This window comes from Hoplias malabaricus, chromosome 1 (assembly GCF_029633855.1).
Source record: "Hoplias malabaricus isolate fHopMal1 chromosome 1, fHopMal1.hap1, whole genome shotgun sequence".
Taxonomy (NCBI): Eukaryota; Metazoa; Chordata; class Actinopteri; order Characiformes; family Erythrinidae; genus Hoplias; species Hoplias malabaricus.
The window spans coordinates 37264557-37272172 of record NC_089800.1 but is presented as its reverse complement, the minus strand read 5'-3'; the positions used below and the strand labels follow the sequence as shown (position 1 = coordinate 37272172).

At 39.1% G+C, this 7616-nt stretch overlaps 1 pseudogene; it reads right to left on the bottom strand.

Moving 5' to 3' along the window:
* Positions 1-2469: 2469 nt before the first annotated feature.
* Positions 2470-7616, bottom strand: part of LOC136663947 (calcium-activated chloride channel regulator 4A-like) — a 28366-nt pseudogene continuing 23219 nt past the window's right edge.

Here is a 7616-nt window from a genome sequence, read left to right as displayed (position 1 = left end):
TCAAATCACTTCCACACCTGGAGCGACAAGGTTTTTTTGCTATATCGTCCACCCCTATACTGAAGAGGGTGGACTGTATTAGAAGGCAAGCCATAAAATGGAGAATTACAGTAATCTAACCATGATGTAATGAAAGTTATAAATGAATATAATGAAAGTTATAAATTATATTAAATAGAGATTCATTTAAGTACAAATATATCATTATCAAACATTCAGAAGAAACAACATTTTGTAATGAACCATAACTTACCAAGTATACAATAGTTAATGTATCATAAATATCTATAACACAAAAGTGCAGAAAAGAGTGTGTGCTCACAAACAATTATACAAAAAATATCGTTAAGCTGAGTCAGTGAAGTCTGTCTGCTTGAGTTAGAGCTCACATTGTCTGTTGAACTCTCCTCACTGCATTTTTGACTTTTCTCATACTCAACAGGATGCTTCTAAAAAGTTCTAAAATGCAGTGGATTTGAATATTTGTACTGTGATAACCGGTTTGTTTTATTTATTTACTTATCACAATGTTACAAATGTTTTATTGACATAACTAATTAATATTATGAATGTGAACTGAATATTTCTGTGAGCCCTCTCTTTGACCATATCTTCTTGAGGACTTCCAAGGAGCTCTTATTTTTCTTCTAAAAATTGGAGACATGCAGACTTTTAAACATTGAATTATTTAACATGTTTTCAAAATATTTAGCTGGTGCTGAGTATTAAATGTTTAAGGTTGCTGCTTACAGGGTGCGGTGTCTCCAGCTTCTTTTGAGGATGCATTTTGTATTGACACTGATACAGTTATTTAGACATTGAATTATTGGGAGTATGTATTTATATAGTAGTTCTCCAGGTGGCAGGTAAGATGTTGATGTGTTAATTACTTGTTACAAAACATTTTAAAGGAAACTCTCACAATACTCACTAAAGACATCCTAGATTTCAATGTATGAAATATTCCAGTTGAAAATTTTTATTCATTACATAGTGGAATGCAATGAAAACAAAATAACAAAAATGATTAATGTAAATCTAAATTATTATCCTATGGAGGTCTGGATTTGGAATCATACTCAAACTCAGGGCCCACTGCACCAGCATATAATCTCACAATGGGTCTGAGGTTCTCATTTCGGTACCTAATGGCAGTCAGGGTACCACTGGCTAGTACATGGAGGGCTGTGTACCCCTCCAAATAAATGCCTCCCCACACCATTACTGACCCACTGCCAAACCTGTCATGCTGGAGGATGTTGCAGGCAGCAGAATGTTCTCCACGGCATCTCCAGACTCTGTCATACCTGTCACGTGCTCATTGTGACCATATATCTGTTGTCAAGGCAAAATGTTTTACACTCGCGAGCCATTTGGAAAGGGTCTGTCTGACTTAAATGTACAGCTCTTCTCGTGCAAAGAAATTGCGACGGGACACTTGGTATTATGGGTCAAGGATCCCTTTTTCTCTACTGTTGAGATGGGGAGGATACCCTTTTGCTATGTAGTAAACTACCACTTTAGTAATACCACACTGCTTTGTAATTTTCTTTTTGTAAGGCAGTTAAAAAATGAGTTAACTAATGAGCTACAAAATGAGTTAGCTAATGAAGCTTGCAATGCTGTCTGAACCTCCTTTATAGGGGTTGTCTTGCTAATTGCCTCTCATTTCTACCTGTTGTCTGTTCCATTTGCATAACAGCAGGTGAAACTGATTCACAATCTGTGTTGCTTCCTATCTGGACTGGTTAATTTCACAGAAGTGTGATTGATTTGGCGTTACATTGTGTTGTTTAAGTGTTCCCTTTATTTATTTATTTATTTTTAGCAGTGTATTTCCATATAAATATCTACATCTAGATATGTGTTACGCTTTATGCCCTGTTCCATGTTTCCCTTGTCTGTCATGTGTTTTTCGTCACATGGATCTGTTTTGTCTCCTCCCTTGTCTCTACCTTAGCCCCGACATGCCAACAAATGTTTAGTACAGATTTTTATCTCATGTCAAAATGCCAGTGGGTCAGAAATTTACACATAACACATTGTCTGTGCCTTTATATCTTTATATAGATTCCAAAATTCCAGACATTGTCTTTTATGAAAGAAATAAAAGTTTAAATAAATTAAATTGACTCTAGTATTATTCTGACATTTCACATTCTTCTGTAAATATTGTTAAGGACTACATTACTGACTATGGGAGATTTGTTTTTTGGCATGGTAGAGTCAACACATTTTTTCTCAACCATATTCTAAAAGATTTGCACTTGGTTTATGGTGAGGACTTGGTGGTGGCCAGTACATGTATGAAAATTGTTACTTTTTTTTCACAATTTGACCCAGATGAGTCTTGGCATTATCGACTTGGAATATTTTACATCAGGGATGTAATAATCCATTCATGTCATATTCTGTTTATTCAGTACACAGGCTCTCAACTAGCTATATTTTGTTGCCATGTAATGTTGCTCAGCCTCCACCTGAACAAAAGCAACACCAGATAATGAGAGTGCCTACAAAGATTTGTACAATAGACAATTTGCATGATGGATACCTCTGATGACCCCTGGAATAGAGTGTGGGGGTAATATGTTTACTTTCACTGTTGAACATAGCTGTGAATTTTGCTTTTGATTTTTTATTATTATTATTTTACTGCAAGCGTTGGATGTGTCTTGTTTTGTTTTAAGCAGTGAGCCAATTTTTTTTCGTTATGTATCTATTGTCTGGCTGGGTTTATACAAAGCTGATATGCAAAGCTGATTAACATCTGTTGTAAAAAGTAATGGGTGGAGCAATTGGTCATGTAAATATAAATTTTATTATTTACCTGTTCCTTGATCATAGTCCTCCCCAGAGCTGTCTAGTTGAGTAGCAGGGTGTCCTCCTGGATTTCAGCTCTCAGATCTGTGATCTTGTTGGGAGGAAAGTTTGGTGAGGGTATTCCTGGGGACACACTCACCACAAAGCTCTCTCCAGTGGCTGTTCTAGTGAAGCTCCCGAAGTCTGTTGATTGCAAACTGACTGGAGGCTTTGGAGGGTTTGGCACCGCTTCACCTGAAAACAGCAAAATGGCCATCACAATGCTACATTTAAAAGATTGTACATAAAATTGTAATTTGAGAAAACATGTGAGCCATTAATGATCTTGTAATGAAAAATGTAAGGGGGTCAGCTAAATTGTTTGTAGGTGGCAATATGCACTTATTAGGATGGGAACAAACAGTTTAATGTGAAATTTCTAATGTAACCCAATGCATGATTTTGCCTAATTCCCTGGTGTAACATAAGATAGCATGACTAAATACAACCCAATTTCTAAGAAGCTGTGTAAAACAGACACAATGATTTGCAAATTCTTTTCAACCTATATTCAACTGAATACACTACAAAGACAGGATATTTAATGTTCAAACAGATAAACTTTATTGTTTTTTGCAAATATTCACTCATTTTGAATTTGAGGCCTGCAACATGTTCCAACATGTTCCAAAAGAGTTGGGACAGGGGCAACAAGAGACTGGGAATAGTTGAAAAATGCTCAAAAAGCACATATGGAACATTCCACATTGAACGGCTTGATTGGAAACAGGTGAGTGTCATGATTGGGTGTAAAGGGAGCATCCCCGAAGGACTCAGTCATTCACAAGAAAGGATGGGGCGAGGTTCACCATTTTGTGAACAACTGCGTGAGCCAATCGTTCAACAGTTTAAGAACAACGATTCTCAACATACAGTTGCAAGGAATTTAGGGATCATCTTTAGTCCATAATATCTTCCAAAGATTCAGAGAATCTGGAGAAATCTCTGCAAGTGAGTGGCAAGGCTGAATACCAATATTGAGTGCCCGTGACCTTCAATTAAAAACTGACATAATTCTGTAATGGTATTACCACATGGGCTCAGGAACACACAGAAAATCACTGTCAGTGAATTCAGTTCATTGCTCCATCTACAAGTGTAAGTTAAAACTCTAACATGCAAAGCTAAAGCCATATATCAACCACATTCAGAAATTCCGCCAGCTTCTGTGGGCCCAAGCTCATCTGAGATGGACTGACACAAAGTGGAAAAGTGTCCTGTGGTCTGAGGAGTCATCATTTCAAATTGTTTTTGGAAATCATGGACGTCGTGTCCTCCGGGCCAAAGAGGAAAAAGACTGTCTGGATTGTTATCAGAGCAAAGTTCAAAAGCCAGCATATCTGATTAATGCTGAAAGGTACATGCAGGTTTTAGAGCAACATATGCTGCCATCCAAGCAACGTCTTTTTCAGGCATGTCCCTGCTTATTTCAGCAAGACAACGCCAAGTCACATTCTGCACATGTTACAACAGCATAGCTTCGTAGTAAAAGAGTGTGGGTACTAGACTGGCCTGCCTGCAGTCCAGACCTCTCTCCCATTGAAAATGTGCACCTTATTATGAAGCGCAAAATACGGAGACCCCGGACTGTTGAGCAACTGAAGTTTTACATCAAGCAAGAATGCGAAAGAATTCCACCTAAAAAGTTTCAACAACTAGTGTCCTCAGTTCCCAAATGCTTATTGAGTGTTGTTAAGCGGAAAGGTGATGTAACACAGTGGTAAACATGCCTCTGTCCTGACTCTTTTGGAATGTGTTGCAGGCCTCAAATTCAAAATGAGTGAATACTTGAAAAAAAAATACAATTTATCTGTTTGAACATTAAATATTTTGTCTTTGTAGTCTATTCAACTGAATATAGAAATTCTGATTTTATTTGTTTTTTACACAACATCCCAACTTCTTTGGAATGTGGTTGTAGTTACACTAAACACTCCAATTAAACAGATATACAAGCGTACAGAGAATACATCAGATGCAGTAAAAATAAAATAAAAGTAAAATTTTTAAGTAAAATAAAAATCATTAGCTCGCTTCATTTGGTTTGTGTAATCATTTTTTCTCAGTAGTTTAAATCAAAGCAGGCTAAAGAAATCTGAGTGACTTTTAGAGTCTGGCCACATTTGTAATAACTTGCCCTGCAGTTCAGGGCCCCATTTCATGACTTTTTAAATTTTTTTTTAAAAGAGCCCCTTCAGTGATGACAACATATCCATGTGGGATTCTTCTTAGATTCTAGGGCAAAAGTCAAGAGTGAAATAAGCTGTTAATGTTTAAAGCTAATCAACTCTCGATTTTAAGCCTTATTGTTCAATACTACTAAAGCTTGAAGTAAATCCTTAAGTAAGTTTTGTCTCATCTAAGCATTGTGGGACAAAAACCTCGATTTGTCCCACTTCTGGCCCAAACAACACATGCTAAATCCAAGTCAAGTCTGGTTTATGACAGATGGACCACACAATATTTTCCAGTACCTAAGGGCCAAAACCGACAGATTTGACCCAAATATGTCTGCTCCAGAGGCGATTGCTCTAAGACTGCAAGGGAAGCCCAGCTTCCCCTAAAATGTCAAAAAATAAGTGATCAAATATATACTGTTGTGCAAAGGTGTCAAAAGTATTCACATTCATTACTCAGGAAGAAGTGTAGATACTAGTGTTGCTACAAATCACATCCATAGTAAATATAGGGACTGCATATTGGCATAGTGTAAACGTGTGCTACAGCATTCAAAGTATAAAACTGACTTAACCTATTGTTAAACACTTAATTAACTGAAAGACAGAAAAACAAACACTTACTTAGGTGTATCTAGTTCACTGCAGACAGCTGCAAGGGCTCCTTCTCCTTGTTCTCTCGTTATTCTCACTATTCTTTCTACAGCTGAGAAGAGTGAATTCCACCTTGTAGCTACAGGCCTTACAAGTTGGAGTTTGCAGTGGTCTTCGATTACTTCAGATGCGGTGGTTGATCTTTAACTTTTGTTCCACAGGCTAGAGCATTTGGCAAATGTGGACCTTGACACGTGCTTGTACAATGGGTTGACCTCGGCTTTTGAAGCATCGGCTGTAGACACTAAATTGAGGAGGTGGCAGGCGCAGCGATGGTGCTTGGGTAGCTGGTATTTCAAGTAGTCATCTTCATCCAACAGGGCTCCGGCATCAACAAATTCAACACCCTCAACGCTTTCCTCTTGTTCATCATATTCATCATCTTGGACACCATCATCCTCTTCTCCATAACCCTCTCCTACAGGTTCAGGATTGTTGTTCTCATCAGTCTGCCCATAAACTCTCAAGGCTTTTAGGAAGTTTGATCCATTGTCAGTTGTAGTGCGAACAATCTTTTCTCTGATATTGAATTCTGTGTGAATATCATTTAGGGCACCAGCCAGGGCAGAAAAGGTATGTGACCCTTTAAGTTGCTTGCATGCCAGTGCAGCACAGGATCTCTGCATAGTCTGGGGGTTAAACCAGTGTGCAGTGACACCAATGAAACTGCGAGGGTGTGCCGTCCAGCAGTCTCTTAGGAACTGAATTTCACTAAGGGCAGCTTTCAGTTTTCTTTTCATTTCAACAGAGTGCTTTGTGATTTCGTTTACAACATTGCGTGTCATGACATTTGTATTTAGCTGAAGATGTTGCACAAGATCAATGAAGCCCTGTTGCTGAACAATGTGTGCTGAGTGCAAACCTTGGAAAATGAATTTGAGGATGACTTTATCTACACTTGCCTGGGACACTCTTCGAGTCTCCCACAGCTTGGTTTGTTTGGAGGGTGGGGCCAAAGAACTTTCAGTGGATGACTTCTTTTTAAGGGCTGCTGAAGTAAGTTGCGTGTACCTCTCTAGAAAAGTGGGGTGTTTCTTCTGTGGAAAAAAATAATGCACAGGCACAGATTGAGATTCATATTTTTCTCAAACCACAAGCTCAGACTATCTAAGATTTCTGCTGTAATAAATGTCATGCTCATGTCATGCACTGCAGACACAGAAGAAGAACCTGAGTAAGTGCATGCTTGTGCATTCTGTATTTATTTACCAACTCAACTGATCTTGTGGACTTCCTGTGCTGTGGCTCCAGTCACCTGACTGCAAGTATCAACTGAAACCCATTCTAAAGGTGTTAAGTACCACTACTGATTCAATTAGGGAAACAATCAGCTCGAGGGAGTTTCAGCTGTGACCACTCCCTCAGGCCTTTTGTTCTCTACCAAACTGTCAGTGGGCAGTCTCAGCTGGGACAATCAATCACCAACACAGGACAGCTGTGTGAGATCTCCATTACAAAAAATGAATGACCCCTCTGAAGCGTCAGCCTTTGTGTTCAGCCTTTCTGGTGTGAAGACATAACGTGTCTCCCAATCGTGTCCCCCAAGCGAGGCCACCAAACAAACAAACTAAACCTAATTTTCCTCCTTCCACAATGTGTCCCTACCCCATCTCTTCTCTCTCTGGAACTCGCAGGCGCTTCTACTTCCACAGACGGAAACGAAACCTTGATAACCTTCGCTCTCTATATCACACATCCACTCCCATAACCAATTCCTTCTCAATAGGTCTATGGAACTGTCAGTCTGCAGTAAACAAAGCAGACTTCATCTCCGCCTATGCAAACCATCTTTCACTAGACATCCTAGCCCTCACTGAGACTTGGATCAAACCGGAAAACAGCGCTACCCCCACTGCTCTCTCCATCAACTACAGATTCTCCCATACACCACGGCCTGGTAAAAGAGGTGGTGGTACGGGGCTG